The sequence below is a fragment of the Schistocerca serialis genome, chromosome 1 (assembly GCF_023864345.2).
Source record: "Schistocerca serialis cubense isolate TAMUIC-IGC-003099 chromosome 1, iqSchSeri2.2, whole genome shotgun sequence".
NCBI lineage: Eukaryota > Metazoa > Arthropoda > Insecta > Orthoptera > Acrididae > Schistocerca > Schistocerca serialis.
The window spans coordinates 737,185,597-737,205,370 of record NC_064638.1 but is presented as its reverse complement, the minus strand read 5'-3'; the positions used below and the strand labels follow the sequence as shown (position 1 = coordinate 737,205,370).

Sequence of the window (19,774 nt, the reverse complement as noted above, 5' to 3'; positions counted from 1 at the left end):
ATATTTCTTAAACCACATCAAACACTGACGAACCGATTCCACAGACCGAACGTGAGGAGAGGGGCTAGTGTAAGTGTTTAATACAAACCATACAGAAATGCACGGAAGTATGTTTTTTAACACAAACCTACGTTTTTTTAAAATGGAACCACGTTAGTTTTGTTCGCACATCTGAACATACAAACAAATACGTAATCAGTGCCGTTTGTTGCATTGTAAAATGTTAATTACATCCGAAGATATTGTAACCTAAAGTTGACGCTTGAAACCTCCGACGTTCAGTTGCGTGTTGTAACAAACACGGGCCACGGTCGGCGAGCAGCATCTGCAGGGACATGTTTATGATGACGACCGTGTTTACGAGTGTGGCTGTAGCGCACTGTTGTGGTTTGGTCTAGCTGTCGCAGTGTCCGCATGTAGCGCTTGCTGCTATTGTTATTCTGCATTCGTCTCCGCACGCAGACCAACTGGAGTACACCGTGTTACCAGACGCCTGTGATAGTGTAGTGTTGTAGGAACTGTGACCATGGTGTATTCGAACTCTGAAAAGGCGGAGATGATACTCATCTATGGCGAGTGTCGACGAAATGCAGCTGAAGCCTGCAGGGTGTATGCAGAACGGTACCCGGACAGAGAGCATCTAACGTGCCGCACATTGCAAAACATCTACCGCCAACTGTGTGCAACAGGTATGCTCGTTGCACGCAAACGGGTCCGTAACAGGCCCGTCACAGGAGAAGCGGGTGCAGTTGGTGTGTTAGCTGCTGTTGCCATGAACCCACACATGAGTACACGGGACATAGCGAGAGCCGGTGGACTGAGTCAAAGTAGTGTCATGCGCATACTGTTTCGTCACCGCTTTCACCCGTTTCATGTGTCGCTACATCATCAATTACATGGTGATGACTTTAATCATCGAGTGCAATTCTGTCAATGGGCATTAACAGAGAATGCGTTGCAGTTCTAGCTGTTTACCAATGAAGCGGGTTTCACAAACCACGGGGCAGTGAATCTACGGAACATGCATTACTGGTCCGTGGACAATCCTCGCTGGCTCAGACAGGTAGAGCGACAGCGACCGTGGACTGAAAATGTATGGTGCAGAATCATTGGCGACCACCTCATTGGTCCTCACTTCATTGCAAGGGCCCAAACAGCTGCAACATACATCGCGTTTCTACAGAATGATCTGCCAACGTTGCTCGAAAATGTCCCACTGGAAACGCGTCGACGTATGTGGTATCAGCATGATGGTGCACCTGCACATTCTGCAATCAACACTAGGCTGACCGTTGACAGGATGTTCGACGGGCGTTTCATAGGACGTGGAGAACGCATAAATTGGCCAGCCCGTTCTTCTGATCTTACACATCTGGACTTCTTTCTGTGGGGTACGTTAAAGGAGAATGTGTACCGTGATGTGCCTACAACCCCAGAGGATATGAAACAACGTACTGTGGCAGCCTGCGGCGTGTACGGCATTCATTACGCCAGAGATTGCAATTGTGTGCAGCAAATGATGGCCACCACATTGAACATCTATTGGCCTGACATGTCGGGACACACTCTATTCCACTCCGTAATTGAAAACGGAAACCACGTGTGTACGTGTACCTCACCCCTCATGGTAATGTACATGTGCGTCAGTGAAAAAGATCAATAAAAAGGTGTTAGGATGTGGACGTAACGTGCTGTTCCAGTCTCTTCTGTACCTAAGGTCCATCACCGTTCGCTTTGGATCCCTACGTAATTCGGTGCTCTCCGATACACACGATCGAACAGCGGAGGAGTGGTACTCAAGCTTCAACTTTAGGTTGCAATATCTCCGGATGTAATTAACATTTTACAATGCAACAAACGGCACTGATTACGTATTTGTTTATATGTTCAGATGTGCTAACAAAACTAACGGAGTTCCATTTAAAAAAACGAAGGTTTGTGTTAAAAACCATACTTCCTTGCATTTTTTTTTATGGTTTGTATTAACCAATTACACTAGCCCCTCTCCTCACGTTCGGTCTGTGGAATCGATTCGTCAGTATTTGATGTGGTTTACGAAATATATCCAGCGGTAATGTTAGGTGACTCACCCTGTATATGGCAGCTAGATGGAGGGGCTGAGTACGGAGGCTTCACTACGATGAGAGACAGGGTAAAACGATTTAGAACGTTCTATGTTAAAAGAGCGCGAATGTGTCCGCGCACCAAAATTCTTAGTGGGGAGGGCGTTACGAGGATTGAGGCACATGGTTACCCACTTTTCTGTCAGTCTTCTGTAGTAATCATATTCAGTTTCTCTGTGTTCCAATAGGAGCATTTTTCAGCTTGCTTTATTTTAATTTGACTCCGCGCTTTGAGTCATACTGCCAACAGCTATGTGCAAATCCAAAATCGTGGATACAGAGAAATCACAACATAAAATGTTTGAACTTTCCACTTTCTCTTGATTCTTTCCATGAATCTGAACCAGTAGATGTGCCTTTCTACATTTCTAAACTTCTCGTACGGCACCAGTGATCAACGATGCTGTAATACCATTGCGGTCGCCGTTTCTTACCTCTACACTCAATGAACTGAGAAGTTCTGGAACTGTTCACTGAGAGTGAATTCAGTTAGTCTTTTTCGCTGGTGAGGTTCCCATCAGCTCCTCCAAATAATTTTCTGAGAATACGTTTAATACAACGTCACGTCACTATGGCATGATCGTAGAATTTATTGAGATTTTTTCCCAGCTTTCTCTGAATCCTTCCACTACTTAGTTAGCCAGAGCACTGATACGCAGCCTATGCAGTCCATTCAGAATAGTTCACTGCTACTTATCTATGGTTTCAGCCAGCTTTTTGCTACATGTGTTAACGAGCGGTTGTTAACCATTTCACGTTGCGTCGTGCGCTGTGGACGAGCATCAGTCCCGCCCGACCGTGGCCGTTGTACGGCATATTTTTCGCGCTCCCCGCGGCGCTACTCTGTCCTGCTTTCACACTCGTAGTGTTACCGTAATCATTGAACTTTATATGTATGTATTCGGGAAAATATTTATACAAATCACATATGTTTTTGATGTTGTACGTCGTATCTGTGCACAAATCCAAGTCTGGGGATGTCAATGGAATAGCTGGAGTAGCACGTGTACCTGATGTAGAAGCAGCTGCGTTCGGCGTTTCATGTTCATCGCCAGATTCGGATGATGATTCGCGTTCATCTTGAAAGTCACTGCCCAGTATGAGAGAAAGAGCTTCCTCCACAGTATATCGCTTGTCTACCACATCAATTCTGGTAGAAACTAACTGAGGTTAACAACGCGTCGCTTCTGATTAGACGCTTTGAAACCGAAAGCAACTGCCGTCTACAGACTTTGAACAAAGCCGCTAGATGGTGCAGAGGTCAAATTTCCACACAAGACGAGCGTAGTGAAGCGGAGAAATATGACCGGCTGAGCGGCACATTCGCTCCCGACTTCTACAGAAGTTCATCGTAGCAAAAGGGTTAACGTTACTGAATGAGAGGTAACTCTGCAAATTTATCCTGGACACCCTTGCAGTTAACCATTACTGGTTTCTTTTCCTTTTTCTAACCAGCAACAATTTGTGTCGCCCTCGTTAAGAACAGGTGACCCGTTGCTGACTACTCCGGTATACTGTGGAGTTTATCCGTACATGTAATAAAAATGCATGTATGTGTGAATGTTCCACAACTTCTCATAAACTACTGGACCTATTTCAACCACACTTGGCACGACAATCTCCTGCAGTCAGGCGACAATCGCTAAAGGGTTAAGAACTATCATAGTTCAGGAGACACGATATCTTAATCACTGAGATGCACAGAGACGGAACACAGGCAGAGTACGGTGCCGCGGTCGGCAACGCCTGTAATTTATAAGACAAGTGTCTGCCGCGGTTGTTAGATCGGTTACTGCTGCTACAATGGCAGGTTATCAAGTTTTAAGTGAGTTAGAACGTGGTGTGGTCTCTGAGGTAGCGACGAAGTGGTAAATTTCCCCTACGACCATTTCACGAGTGTACCGTGAATATCACGAATCCGGTAAAACATCAGATCTCCGACATCGATGCGGCCGGAAAAAGATCCTGCTAGAGCGGGACAGAAGTGCAACCCTTCCGCAGATTGCTGCAGATTTCAATACTGGGCCATCAACAAGTGTCAGCGTACGAGCCATTGCTTTACACCTCGCCTGGGCCCGTCAACGCTCACATTGGACTGTTGATGAATGGAAACCCGTTGCATTGTCGGACGAGTCTCGTTTCAAATTGTATCGAGCGGATGGACGATGGACATGTACGGGTATGGAGATAACCTCATGAATCCATGGACCCTGCATGTCAGCAGGGGAACGCTCAAGCTGGTGGAGGCTCTGTATTTGTGTGGGGCGTGTGTAGCTGGGATGATATGGATCCCTGATATGTCTAGATACAACACTGATAGATGACACGTACGTAAGCATCCTGTCTGATCACCTGCATCCATTCATGTCCATTGTGCATTGCGACGGACTTGGGCAATTCCAGCAGGACAATGCGACACCCCACACGTCCAGAATTGCTACAGAATGGCTCCAGGGACACTCTTCTGAGTCTAAACATTTTCGCTGGCCATCATACTCGCCACACATGAACATTATGGAGCATATCTGGGATGCCTTGCCACGTGCTGTTACGTACTCTCACGGATTTATGGGCAGCCCTGCAGGATTCATGGTGTCAATTCCCTCCAGCCCTACTTCAGACTTTACTCGAATCCATGCCACATTTCTGAGTGCTCGTGGGGGCCCTACACGATATTAGGCAGGTGTACCAGTTAGCCGTCTACAGAGCTATGAAGAAGCGTTTACAAAATCTCGTTGTACACGCGAAGCATCTGCGCCCAGCATACAGAAACTGCTCGGGGTACTGTACTTCTACATTTGTACTTTATGCATAGTCCATAATTTCAAAGGCGTTTCCACGAATACTTGGAAAGGAAATTTTTTTCGACGTTACACTGCAAACATGTTTCATTTTTTGTTTTCGTTTCTAACAGAAATTTGGCCAAATAAATACCCAGGCTATTCTGGGTTTGTCAGCTAGTCTAATATAGTCACAAAAAGTACGATGTACACACCATACGAACTCTGGTACACGAGCAGTTGCTTCTGCTGAGTGAAAACGCCCGGCGTATTAATGGGATGCCTACGTTTCTCTATCCGGTGCCACAGGACATGAAATTTGCACCCGAGACCATTGCAGAATCGACAGAGCCTCTGGTTAAGCTTTTCATCCAGCTCCAAACCACAGGCTTTTTTTGACGTATGTATGAAGTTTTAAAGAACGAAACTGCATACATTACTATATGATGCTATGCCCTAATCTGATGATGAATCAATATACGGTTATAGCTACTACCCTCAATTCCCTCCGAGATATAATACTATGGTTTTAATTGGTGCACGAGCTGCAGTCGGTACCGCTATCGCAGAATCTCCCACACAGTTCGCTGCCGTATTCCAAGTTCCAAGGCTTGCGCAGACCGTTGATTTTCTTCGACTGCGTACGAAACTTTCCCTCGCCCTCTCCACGATTGCATCTGGCATACTTGATCGACCTGTACTTCTCTGTTTACAGAGAGAACCAGAGTCCCGAGTCCCTAAATTGTCGATACACTGTACAATGTTCTGTTTACATGGCAGTTCTTTTCCATAATTACTTCTGAATGCTCGCTGCATTGTTCTAACAAATAAAACATCTCGCAGATGCCACTATGCCAAGGGGCTAAAAGTTCTCCCTCCCAATCCCACCTGTAAATATCGTCACAGCAGTACCAATCAACCCTTCCTCCACGATGATGCTTCCCTGGTCACTAACGTTAAAAAGACTGTTGCTGCTTCCGTTCTGTAACTGTGATCGCCTGGTCCCATTCGCAGTCTTCATCGCGCTCACGTGAGAGACCTTTACTAGGGATACTCATAAACGTTTAACTATCACTTCGGAAAAATACAGTGACGTAATTTTTTTTCTTTGTTTTGCACATAAGCGTGAGCACCTTTGGTAGATATTGAAATCTCTTCGCCATAGTACCGTAGCATGCCGCTAGACGAGCCAAATCAAAATGACGTAGTCCGTCGATAAAGTGGAGTATCGTGCAGTTCGTTCTCCACGATAGTGGAAAGGTTACAACAGTGTCAGGGAAGTCCAGATGGCTAAAGTCATCTGGATTGTCCTGACAGCTGCAACGTTTCTGCTGCTGCAGAAAACGAATTATCGCACGAGATTCCAGTTTATCAATGGGCAGAGTCATTTTGTTTCGGCTTCCTTAACGACTCACTCAGGTATTGTAGCGAGGAGATTTCAATCGCTATCAGATCTCCATACATGTACCAAGCAAAAATTAAAATTTACGTAACTTTATTTTTTTCGATATAATAATTAGAACTTTACGACAACACCTCGTACATAGTAGTACAACCCGAGCTATTTGGATCAATGTCCTTTAAGAAAGGATTTCTCCTCCCGTAATACCCCCTTCACCTTCGTTTTGACAAGCAAAGCAAAAGTCAAGTTGGCCGGTTTTACGAAAAATTGCCAAATTAAAATATACCCTCGACATGCGTAGTATGTTCCGATTTCGTAGGCGAGAAAGAGTTGTGTTAGCGAACTTTTGGACCTATCGTCTTTTTCTCCCAATTTAAAAAGTGACCCATACAGTATTACAAGAATACTTATACAGAAACAGGATATCATCAATAAATAATATTGACAAACACTTTAAATTCTGAGTTCGGCAAAACAAGTTTTTAATTACGTGTTCTCCGACAGAACAACAGCTGTTGTGATGTTCGACAACTGGCCGGGAGCTGGGCGGCCAACCAGCAAATGTGTGCTTTGCCGCCGGGCCAAAGTCCGTCGACCTGTCATGCCAAGCTGGTAGCAAACAAGTTGCATCACCAGAGCAACGCTACGTCGCCTGTGTGCAGTACACAGAATATGCCCCACTTTTAATAAATTGTTAGTCATTAAAGCAGCTCTGCCACGTGCAAAGTAAATTAAGTTCCGGCCTCGTAAATATGCTCTGGCTAACGAAGACGCACTCGCATTTCACAAGCTGAAGGCGGGAGAAGGCAATTATAGCATGCTCTACTGTATTATTGCTTGTGACGGGTGAAATATAGATTCGTAATGATCTGACAGATAGTGAACGTTCATTCAAATTGAGCACTGTCACGGCTAGTATGAGCTCATACTTCACAGACTGAATCAAATGTGGCACAAAAAGGAGTGAAATACATAGCTGGAAAAATTCGTTACACACGAAAAACAATTCTTGGTAGACAGAAAAAGTGCCGTTTACAAATTAAGATTAGAGTTGTTTGTCACAGGCTACTCCTTCCTATGTAGCAAGCAGGCCATAATTATCATCATTCTCGTTTTGGCTCGCCTCCCGCCCCTCCTCCTCCTCCCAAGTAGTCCCCACCCAGATACCTGAATGGGGATGATTTTGATTTATTTTACTTGCTAAAATTGAGAAGGGCATAACTGTTCTAATTTTATTATGTTTCTTTCTAGCCTATCTAATCATACCAAGGGCAGTTGTTCAAGTAACATACAAATAAATACATTTTATGCCTGCTAATTCTCTCTTTACTTTATATTCTGATTCATGCCACATACCTCTATCTTCATAATGGGGTATACCAAACATTAACTACAAATGACAAAGGTAACTTTGTTGTGACCAGTCCCTTGATTCTTATTCATATCATGTATCATGTAAATGGTGTACATCACCAACATACTATTCATTATTTTATATTGCCATTTTATAATGGTACCATGTGGATTATACTCGTTTCTACTTAAAAGTCATGTTGTACTACTTCCTCATGAAAGAAAAGTTGTATTTAAATTTGCACCAATTGAAGTTCAGTCAAGTGGCAATTATATTAAGCATGCTAATGCTAGAAACATATTAGATCTATGATATTCTTGGTATATTTAATATGTGAACACATAACAGTTCTGCAAATGGAAGTATCACATGGTTTATTATGTAGTTTACTTCTTACGATAACTATGACAGGCTTCACAGGCTGCTTTACATAAATATCACTTCTCTTTACAGTGCCTTTTTAAACCAAGACATGTATTACAAATAAACTTTTCCTCTCAGGCAACGTTTTTAATTGCCAGTTAATAACATTTCATGGTGTAAATTTACTTATCAAATAATGTAGTCCCTGCAGTTAGAAATGAAGAGTCCAAGCATCTGATGAAAACAGATACATGTACTGACAGAGGTTCTGTTTGCATAAGAAATGTACACTGTCTATGTTGGAAAAGGAATTCAATGTAACCATTGAAAGATTCATGTTAGATGATTTAGGAGAAACAGACGAAACATAAATCTTGATGGCTGGGTAGGGTTTTAAGCAGTACACTTCCTAAGTATGAGTTCTCTGCTAAAAATAGTTTGTAATAAACAACCCAAAGTTATTCTTATGACACGTTCATCAACTTGATGGGCACGACGACTGTCCCTACATCACTTTCAGACATTATCATGAAATGACTAAATATGATCAATCACTCTTCAGTTGTGAACGGTATCAATCTGCTACTAAAGAACGGTATAAGGCCCTTTCAAAAACTGATCTCTCTCTCTCTTTCTTTGAGTCAAGTCATTTTGTAAGCAACGAAGCAAAATGAAATTTCAATTTTCTCGTAATTTGTTTGATAAATGCATTCAATGACACCAAATGTAATGAAAGTAATGGTGAATGCCAACCAGGATCTATGAAACTACATATTACAAAGGATACCACTTTCACTTTTGTGTCTGTACATGGATTAAGCAGTGGGGCAGAAAGAATTAACGTTTCGATCCGTCCTCAAATATTTGCAAAAACTAAACGAGATATTTTCGCAGATCTAGTGTTCAGATCGATAGGAGGCTGACGGAGGAAAAAAAAAAATCAATGTAACAAATTACAACATACACGAAAACTTACACTGCTAAACAGCCGCACTTCACGTTCTCAGCTGACAGCGAGCATACATGTTTACAAACAAAACTATTTCTTCAGTTCTCACCTTGCGTGGGACTGGTCTGCTGGCTCTAGACTTTTCCTCGAACACTGCTTCTTATCGACGAAAGTTTGATTTTAACAAAACTTGTAAAGAACAATCACAATTTATTTCCAAACGAAACTCACACAAAAAGTTAAAAAACGCACAAGCGAATACGCGGTGCTTCCCAGTTCCCTCCCCTCGAAATTTAGTGTTCTCTTTCGTCAAAGCAGTTCCAACGCATTTGCGTCGAACGAAGTTTATTTAGTGTGAAGAGCCTTGCAAACATCAAAGATGAATGACAACCATAGACACAAGTTACATACCGAGGCGTAATAAATGATCATTTTCGTAATAAATATTTTTAATGTATTTTCCTTCCTGACACTTCGATATAAAATTACCAATGCATGCCGTTTTCGTCATCAGTTGTATTAAAGATCGGCCAGTTTTCTGGTGATACTTTCTAGTTTTACTTTCTGTTTTCCTTTTTATAACGCAACTGAAACGTATTTATTAATAATGTCAAACAAACGAACAATCGTGAAGGTATCCTGTGTTGCATAGCGCATCTGATCGGCATGTGATTACACGTTTCTTACATTGGCTATATACTGCCAAGTGCCAAGTAACGGGTAGCTCTCTTCGCGGGAGCAGAGAAAAGGCATCAAATACTCAGTCAGGACAAATAGTAATACAAATCACCTTTCCTGGCACGTAACCAAGTCGTATGTGGAAGGTTTCTTTTGGTCCATCATGTTTCCAGTTCGCTTTTAATGTTGGTGAAAGAAGGGTACGGTTACCTACAGGGTACATAATTTTTTTTGGTCAGACTGATTTCCTTCCCATATAACTGTTCGTAAGAGTGAAAATTTCATGTTTGATTTTGCTGAGGTACTTATAAGATCCAAACTGTGTTTTGTCTAATTCTATTTTCTCAACATTCCCCCGAAGCCTTAATCACAAGTCATCATAAAGAACCACACAGGTACTGCCGGTGATTTATTGGAATACATTCGTTACCATTTAAAATCTCCGTATGAATAGTTTTTGCTTCTTTTGCAGGCATTGCAGATTTCAATTTTTTTCTCATTACAAATGTCATTTCGACAAATATCTCAACACCAATCTAGGTAATGTAACATTTATGTGAAATCTCTCTTTCATTAATACCAATTGTGGCAATGGATAAAAATGTTTCACATGCACTGTGGTGTATAAACACAGCTTCAGATTTTGAGTGTGGATATTCTCTTAAACTGGATAGAATTTACTAGTTTCATACATGTCTTATTACTGTTCTTGTAGTGAATTTTCTCCAGTATTCTGACTGTCATAGGTTATGATTATGTTCTACAGTATTTTTCAATTATTAACTATGATCACGCCAATGATTAATAGTAATCTTTAATATAATCCATTAAATGTGGTCCAATTTAGAAACAATTTGACAGACGTCACTGTAGGCTACTAGATTCTTTACCCTTACTGGGGTCATTTCTTTGGAGAATCAACAAGATTTCATCAACGATTGGGACTCTTGATGTTGTAAAGAAAAACTATCCCAATTAAACAATACAAATACTGTCAGGTCTTCATAGATTTCAAAGACTGGCAAATTGCTTTGAATGTTCACAAATGTAAAATTGTACATTTGTACTTCACAAAACACAGAAATGTAGTAGGGCCTATCCTATGACTATTATATCACTGTTTGAATCATTTAAGTGAAGTGTCTGGCAGAGGATACGTCCAATGACTTGGCTATTAGTGTTTCTTCCTACTCCATTCATTTATGGAGGCAGGCAGAATTATTGTTTAAATGCCTCTCTGTGAGCTGCTATTAGTCTAATCTTGTCTTCATTATCCTATGGGAGCAAAACACAGGGACTCTAGCATATTTCTAGATTCCTCATTTAAGCTAGTACTTGAACATAAATAGGCTTGAATGGGATAGTTTGTGACTATCTTCAAGCATCTGTCAGTTCAGTTTATTTCAGCAACACTACCGCACTCTTTCATGGGTCAAACAAGCCAGTGATCATTCATGCTGCTCTTCTTTCTACATTGTCAATGTCCCTTGTTAGTTCTATTTGATGTGGGTCTTTGAGCAATATTCTAGAATGGGTCACACAGGTGTTTTATAAGCAATCTAATTGTATTTTCCTAGTATTCTACCAATGATCCAATGTCAACCACCTGTGTTACAGACAGCTGAGCCTGTGTGATCATTCCATTTCATCTCCCAACAAATAGTTACACCTAGTTATTTTTATGAGCTGAAGAATACTATTTATATAGCCACAGGATATTATATTTTTTTCATTTTGTGAAGTGCACAATTTTATGTTTCTGTATATTTAAAGCACTACACTGAAATCTTATTATCAAGACCTGATTGAATGTTTGTTTTTAATTCTTTTTTCTTCTAACAGTAATTCATTATAGATAACTGTATTGTGTATGAAAAGTCATTATACAATAGGTGTGGTAGTGAAACAGGCAATTTGGCTGCCCTGGAAATACCATGTTACATTAGGAGTGAGAAAATGCAAGTGATGCCATCTGGACAACAAACTGCCATCAACCCTGATGTCAATGTTCAGTCAAGATAGCATCATGGACTGTGAACAACACACTGTTGTGAAGGAGTTTTACAAAAATAACAACAGCTATGTGATCACGCAGTGAGGAAACAGGTGATACAGTGTGAAAGAGGAATAGAAATTCAAAACACGTGTGCAGAGCAGATAATATTGCAAGAGTGGAAAAAGCCTTCAGCCAAAGTCGTAGGCATTCAGAACACAAACAAGTGCTGCAACTTGACATATCAGATCACATTGTACGGCGAATACTGTATAAGAAACTGCGATACCACACACACAAAATTCAACCAGTCCAAGCACTGAATGTGGATGGCCATGTAAAGAAGCTATGCTTTTGCCAGGAATTGGTGGAACTAATGAATGACAACCTAGGCCTTTGCAACAATTTGATCATGAATGATGAGGCCAATTTTTGTGTGTCAGGCTTTATTAACAAGCAAAACTTTAATACTGGTCATGCAAAAATCCTGAAATGCTTTATGAAATGCCATGTCACACCCATAAAGCATAGTGTGATGTCGCATATCATGTCTTGGAATCATAGGACCTTATTTTTTGAAGGCAATTGTGACAATTTTTTACTATGAATACAGAACAACATGTTCACATGTTGAACCATTTCCTAGTACAACAGCTTGCTGAGCTTCCTGTAACTGTTAAGACATTCTTCCAAATTAAATGGGGCCACATGCCATACCTCATGGCATTCCATTAATGTGGTAGAGACAATTTTTTCCTGGTCATCTCATATTCAAGAACAGGGGACATTTCTTGTCCTCCAATATCCCCTGATCTTTCAGAATGTGATTTGTTCCTTTGCAATCATTTGAAATCCCAGATCTTCCAGTGTCACCCACCTCACACCATCCAGAAACTGAAGAATAAAATGTGGCAGGAAGTTAATCAAATTCCTGTACTGTACCAGTCCTACAAGATGTTGTGTCTAACTTGCATAAAACACTTTAAATGTATGTGAAGGATAATGGCGGCCACCTATGTGATGTCATTTTCAAGTAAAAGGCATTTTAAATTGCAAGAATTATAGATTCATGTTGTATTTCTTTTATAACACTGTAAATTAATTTGTATCGCTGATGGATGTTTCAAAATCACCTGTTTTACTGCCTCACCAATTACAAAAAAAATCAGCAGTGCTTCCAACACACCTTCCTAGGACATAGCTAAAGCTACTTCTCTTTCTGCCACTTCTCCATCCCATTTCACTTGCTACACCATGCAACAGTACTTCCAATAGTAAGTGTTGGTGCGTATTGAGTCAAACATTTTTCAGAGGCCAGGAAGTACTGCATCTACCTGATTGCCTTGATCCATGGCTTACAGGATATCATGTGAGGAAAGCACAAGTTGGGTTTTGCATGACCAGTGTTTTCCAAATCAATGATGGTTGGCATGGAGGAGGTCACACTGTTTGGGACAACCACATTACATTTTAGCTCAGAGTATTATACAACAAATGGATGTCAAGGATACTGATGGTAGTTTTGTGGATCACTCCCACTGACCCTTTTTTTGACAGATGTGACTTGTGCTTTCTTCCAATAACTAAGCACAGACTTTTTTTTACATAGGCTCAGTTTTAGTTAAAGCTTTTGACAGACTTCATTTCATTGGTATGATACTGAGAAAATGCGATCAGTCTACAGAAGAGATTTATTACAAAATTCCTTTTTGCCCCATTCTGGAATACTGCATTCAGACAAGGGCAGTACAAATGGTGACACATTTATTTGATCCACAGTTGAGCATAATTGCAGAGATGATAAAAAAAGAACAAAAAAAACTTGAAGTTGCAGATGCTTAAAGATAGATACTGCTTACAAGGTTCCAAGAACCCAAATTAAGCAGGGGATCTAGGAATGTATTACAGACCTCTATTTATCATTCCTGTAGAGACCACAAAGACAAGATTATATTAATTACAACATGCACATAGACTCTTAAACAATCATTTTTCCTACACTCCATACATGAATGGAACAGGCAGAAACTTGAAAAATACCTTTTGTCATGTACTGCACAGTGGTTTGCAAAGTATGAATGTACATGCCTTGTCTTAGAAAACAGTGGAGTGCCTCTGTAATAATTCCGATGAAATTTTAGTTATATTCTAGCTTTTTAATAAAAACGATTAGATCCACCACTTTCTTTCTCCCACAATCAACCAGATAACCAGTAAAAACATGCTTTTAGAATTTTCCGAGTGTATTGTCCAGCATATCCCTTTCAGAGCCTGGTGGTTGACATTTCACCATGTTTCTGTTTCACTAACCTCTACACAATTATGTGTAAATAGCTTTGATATAATGTTATTGTTTAGAATGTAAGACTTCAGTGGCATATTATGATAGTATGTGAGACAATAACAACTTATTTTTAGTGAAATGAAGGTAAAGAAGAGAAAATAAAAGTGACTGAAACAGATAATTGTTTTAATTTAAAACTTGACTAATTATTCCTTGTATGTGTGAATGACCTTCCACTTAACATTTAACAAGCAGAATTGGTAATTTTTTCAGATACATTAGTTTTATAATAAATCCCATTAGAGCGAAAGTAACAGAAGAGATATTCATTTCTCTGCAACAAATAGAGTTGTGGTGGACATCGACTTCAGTAAAGTATGCTGTCTCTGACTTTCTGAGATCTTGAGATCTGTCAGTGTGTTAACTTTTCTGAGAACTCATGTTTCTTGTGCATGTACTGATTTTGTGCATACTATTTTTTGTTAATAATAAATCAGATAAAATTGCAAGGAATGTTACAGGTGTTTATCCATTGTAGACACATAATTAATCACAGTGGAAACTCAATAACAAAGAGTGATGACTTCCTTCTGTGTGTTATTGTGTGCTTACTATGCATTGTTCTACAACAACATGGATCACCTTACTAATGTTCCATCGAACACTGTTTTTCCTATGTCCACACTGGTGTATGAATGACAGGTGCCTGCTGCATCTACAATAAGAAACAATGTCAAGCATGAACAGTTTCATTATTCTTCAGCCTGCTACAGTATGACTGGTATTACCTCACCCAGTTAAACATGGCCAACACATAATACCGCACTACAAAATGAACACTCTGTGCAACAGTTTGTGTAACACACCGACTTCATACGTGTTTAGGATAGTGCAGTTACTGTACCTCATAACTGTTTGGATCTTCCTAGAACTGTTATCCGCACTCATCTGATATGCAGTTTCATAAATGAGTGCAAAATCTTCCATTCCGGTTGACTGCTCATGCATATGTTTTCACATTGGTTTCATAGTATATGTCCTGCGTCATCCGCATTTTTTTCAGTGACGCTGGTTGCTCCTCTCATGGTGGGCTATGACGTCTCCATGTCAGCTGCATCATGCTTTGATCCAGCTGCAGTATGCCTTCCACTTGCTTCTGCACTGGCACCGGCTGCCCCCCTTCACCCCAGTCCATGACATCATGTCGTCCTACAACCATGTTTGTGTAACTAATCTGCTCTCTGTCATGGTGGCACCAGCCACCTCTGCTATGGCAGTTCTCAGTGCATCCGCACTGTCCACGCCTTTCACCACCTGCGGCCACTGTCCTCACCATGCAACTGAGACTTCAGGCAAAGGACTACTTCACGTTGCGCACAATCCAGATTCTGCACTCCCCACAAATTACTCAACACAAGAAATCCATCAAGTCTACACTCTGGCAGATACCCTGAACTGCCAGCTCTACAAAACCCCTCAGGGGTCAAAGATTTGGCCATACCACTATGGGATGTAACAGGAAGGCTACATGTGGCAATTGTGGAGGCTCTGCTCACAAGTCAGGGACTTCTTATATACTTCCCCCAAAATGTGTAAGCTGCTCTGGGGATCACCCAGTGTGGACAGAAAGTGTGGGGTTTACAATGAGGAAAGGGGAAATTCAAGAGCTGAAAGTAAAGAGGTGCATACCCTACCGTGAAGCTAGAAAGGCTTTCAAAGCCATGCAACCACTGGTTTTTGCTACTTCTTTTGCATCAGCTCTTAAGACACCAATCGCTAAGTGTAAGGCCTCCACACAAACTCAGACCACAGATTCAAGTACGAGCACATGCACTTGATGTACCTGTGGGGGGAAGCGCTCCACTTGCAACTGATGTCGTTCGGAAGCCATCAGCCGTAGGCTTACCACCTAAGCCACATACTACTCCCGAACATCAGAAGCCAACTAAGCCATCCTCGCAACCCAGGCAAGTGCCTCCTCCTGTCAGTAAAGAAAAACGTCCTTCAAAAAGTAGTTCTAAGTCCAAGAAAGCGGTAGGTAAACCCTCGGATCAACAAGCTCTCTCACTTTCTGATGGAGACTATGCTCTTGAGAATATGGACTTCCAATCAGAGGATCCAGAGAGCACAGAATTGGCTAATGTTCCCCCTGACCTCCTCGGTAGATCACCGCCTCTGAGGGAGAAAGAAAAGAACCACAATCGCTAACCAATGGCTTCCACAGGGACTTCTGTGTTGCAGTGGAATTTGAGTGGATATCCCTCACATTTGGAAGAATTACAGCTGCTGGTCTAGGATAAACCTTTCTGCATCTGGTTCCAACAAATGCATCTTAAAGTCACAGACACACCTGCATTACAGGGTTATCTTTACTATCACAGTGTGTTCTTAGTACCTGCCCCCCCAATGACGCTTTGGACGCAGACGCACTGGCAGACCTCTTCTAGGCACTCCCATGCCCATTCCCCCTAGTGGGGAACTTCAATGCCCACAATGTGCTGTGGGGCTCAGCTACTACTTGTTCCAAGGGTTGGATGATCGAGCGACTCATCCATTCTGAGAATATCTGCCTTCTGAATGCGGGTCAGATGACTCACTTTTCCACAGCTACAGGGTCTTTTTCGGCTATTGACCTTTGTTTTTGTTCCCCAGCTATTGCAGACTCAATTCAGTGGGAAGTGGCTCCAGACTTAGATTCTAGTGACCACTTCCCAGTGTGGATCTGTCTGCCAACAAGGATGATGGCCAACAGGAGACCGCACAGGTGCATGATACAAAGGGCAAATTGGTTAGAGTACAGTACGGTACAGTCGACTGGCTATTTTTGAACAAAAGGATTGTGCACAGGAGGCAGTGGCCCTTATCACTCGTGAGATCCAGAGGGCTGCGGCAGAGTCCATGCCCAGGTCTAGTAACCACCTCAGATGAAGGCCTGTACCTTGGTGGAATGATGACTCTCTATTGGCCATCAGGGTCAGATGGACAGCTCTGTGGAACTTCAAACAGTGTTCATCTACAGACACTCTTCATGCCTTCAGGTCTGCAAGAGCACATGCAAGGCGAGTGATCAAAGAATGGAAGAGGGCTTCCTGGATGGAATTCACGACTTCCATTAATAGGTCCACTTCCGCTGTGCACGTTTGGGAATCAATAAGACTGATTTCAGGCAAGGGTAATTCACATCCCCTTACAGCCTTGTCAAATAATGGGATTTTGGTGGACATGCCAGAAGACATGGCTCATGTTTTAGATGAACACTTCTTTACTGTTACTACATCCTGCTGTTCAGGTATTCCTTCAGTCTGCGGAGATGAGGGAGCTCAATTTCTTCTCGTGTAATGAGGAAGTCTACAACCTTCCATTCTCCATGGGGGAACTGGAATCAGTATTATCTGCAGCCAAAGACACTGCCCCAGGACCTGATGAGATCCATTATACTGTTCTTCGTCATCTGTGCCCTGAAGTGAAAGGTCAGCTCCTGTCGTTTCAATCAGATCTGGTTTGATGAACAGTACCCCATGACTTGGAAGGAGGCAATATTAATTCCATTCTGGGAACCAGGTGAGGACCATAGCGCCCCTAACAGTTATCGGAGTGTTGCCCTTACCAGTTGTATGGGTAAGACTCTTGAACGCATGGTCAACTGCCGCCTCATCTGGCTGCTCGAGTCCCGAGGTCACTTGAGCCATTCCCAGTGCAGTTTCAGGTGCTGCCGTTCCACTCTTGACAACTTAGTTCTACTGGAGACGGCGATACATGAGTACTTCTTATGCTGAAACCATTTAGTTTGTGTGTTTTTTGACCTCAAAAAAGCATATGACACTACTTGGAGGTACAACATCCTTCACTAACTTCATGAATGGGAACTACATGGATGCCTGCCGCTTCTGATCCAATCCTTTCTCAAGGACCAGCGTGTTCGTTATCACATTGGTGATGCCATTTCTGATTGCTACATTCAGGAGAATGGTGTGCCCCAGGGCAGTGTCCTCAGTGTCACATTGTATGCCATCGCTATCAGTGGCATTTCCTCCACAGTCAGGAGCCCTGTTAAAAGCTGTTTGCTTTTGGATGACTTTGCAATCTTCTACTCTTCCTCTGATCTTACGACAACAAGGAGGCAGCTACAGCGGACCATTAGGAGGCTGGAAACCTGGGCCCAGACAACTGGTTTTTGGTTCTCACCTGAGAAGACAATGTGTGTCATTTTAACCGTGCTCGTTGGAGTTTTAACCAACCAGAGCTTACAGTGGAGGACAATATTTTACGTTTTCAAGTCACTGTGCACTTTTTGGGTTTATTATTTGACTCTAAATTAACTTGGCTCCCACACCTGAAAGACGTATGAACAAAGAGCTTCCGGTTGTTGAACATTTTGAAATGCCTTGGTGGAAATACATGGGGAGCTGACAGGTCCTGCCTCCTGCAGTTTTATAGGGCATTTGTTCGATCATGCTTAGACTATGGCAGCGTGGTCTATGGGTCAGCCTGTCCTTCCTACCTCCGGATGTTAGATGCTATCCACCATGAGGGCATTCGGATATCGACTGGAGCATCTCGGACTAGCCCAGTTCAGAGTCTGTGTGCAGAGGCTGGTGAACCACCACTCTGGATTCGGCGACGTATCCTTTTGGCTCGCCAGGCGCTGAAAATCTCAGTGTCACCTCAGTCATTGGCATTTAGTTCAGTGATCCAAACCATATTCGAATAACTGTTCAGGAATTGGGCCCAAGTGAATCACCCATTTGGTATATGTGCTACAGACTGTCGCAAAGATCTGGATCTCTCGGGCATGAAAATAAAGACCCAGGGATGGAATGCACTGCTGCCTTGGTATTTTCAGAGGCCCAAACTGATTTTAAGCTTGACACAGTACACGAAAAGTTGTGCTCCAGATTTGGTTTTTAAAACTTTGTTTTCGTCTATTTAAGTATGTCCCATAGTTTTATCATTATTTGTACAGATGGATCCCAGCAGGAGAATGCTCTTGGTTGCTCTGCAGTTTTCCCTGATAGGGTGTTTAAAATGTGTCTTCCAGAACAATTTACAAATTATGCTGCATAGTTATATGGCATTCTGATGGCACTGGAGAGGGTTCACAGACTTCACCATACGAGTTTTCTTGTCTGTTCCGACTCTCATAGTGCACTGCAGGCACTTCACCAAATGTATCCAGTAGACTCACTGATTCAGCTCGTCCATGACTCCTTACAGCGCCTCCAACACCGTGGCAAGGTGGTGATCTTTTGCTGGGTCCCTGGCCACATTGGGATACAGGGTAACGACATGGCTGACAAAGCTGCCAAGGAAGCATGTTGGGATGGTGCTGTCCATCAATGTCCCATCCCGTTGCACACCATTATCTTATTTTCTGATAGATGCATCATGCGTCAGTGGGAAAATCGGCCACAAAGACTTGGCAGACTTCATCGTCATCCTCACCACTGGAAGGAGGTTTTGCTTACCAGACTGTGCATCGAGCATAGCCCTTTCACACATGGCTTCCTGCTCCGGTGGGAGGACCCAACATTCTGTGAAGTTTGTGGCATGACACTTTCAGTTCAGCATATTGTGGCTACGTGTGTCCTGCATACTGATATTAGGGCAGCCCTCCGTCTCGCTTGACATCTTCCTACCATCCTCGCATATACTGATACCAGTGCTACAAGAGTAGTGAAATTTTGTGAACGGTCAGGCCTCATCCCTAAACTGGTGGGGAAGGGCGGCAGACTTTAATACATTATAAACTGCTCCGCATGTGGAGACAGCCTTCATCCCCACCCATGAGATTTGCATGTTGACTTTTCGTCAGGGTGCTGATGATCATGATGTTGAGTGCCCCCACAAC

The 19,774-nt window shown here is 42.3% G+C and overlaps 1 protein-coding gene across 5 annotated transcripts in view; it reads right to left on the bottom strand.

Annotated features, from left to right (window-relative positions):
* Positions 1 to 9,277, bottom strand: part of LOC126481700 (carnitine O-palmitoyltransferase 1, liver isoform) — a 259,041-nt gene extending 249,764 nt beyond the window's left edge. For 2 of the 5 annotated variants that reach the window (XM_050105668.1, XM_050105691.1), the window contains exon 1: positions 9,081 to 9,277. The gene's annotated coding sequence lies outside the window, so the exon portion shown is untranslated. Of the gene's footprint in view, positions 1 to 8,998; positions 9,017 to 9,080 lie in introns of those variants that run through there. The other 3 variants (XM_050105652.1, XM_050105684.1, XM_050105676.1) reach the window with 2 other exon arrangements.
* Positions 9,278 to 19,774: the final 10,497 nt, after the last annotated feature.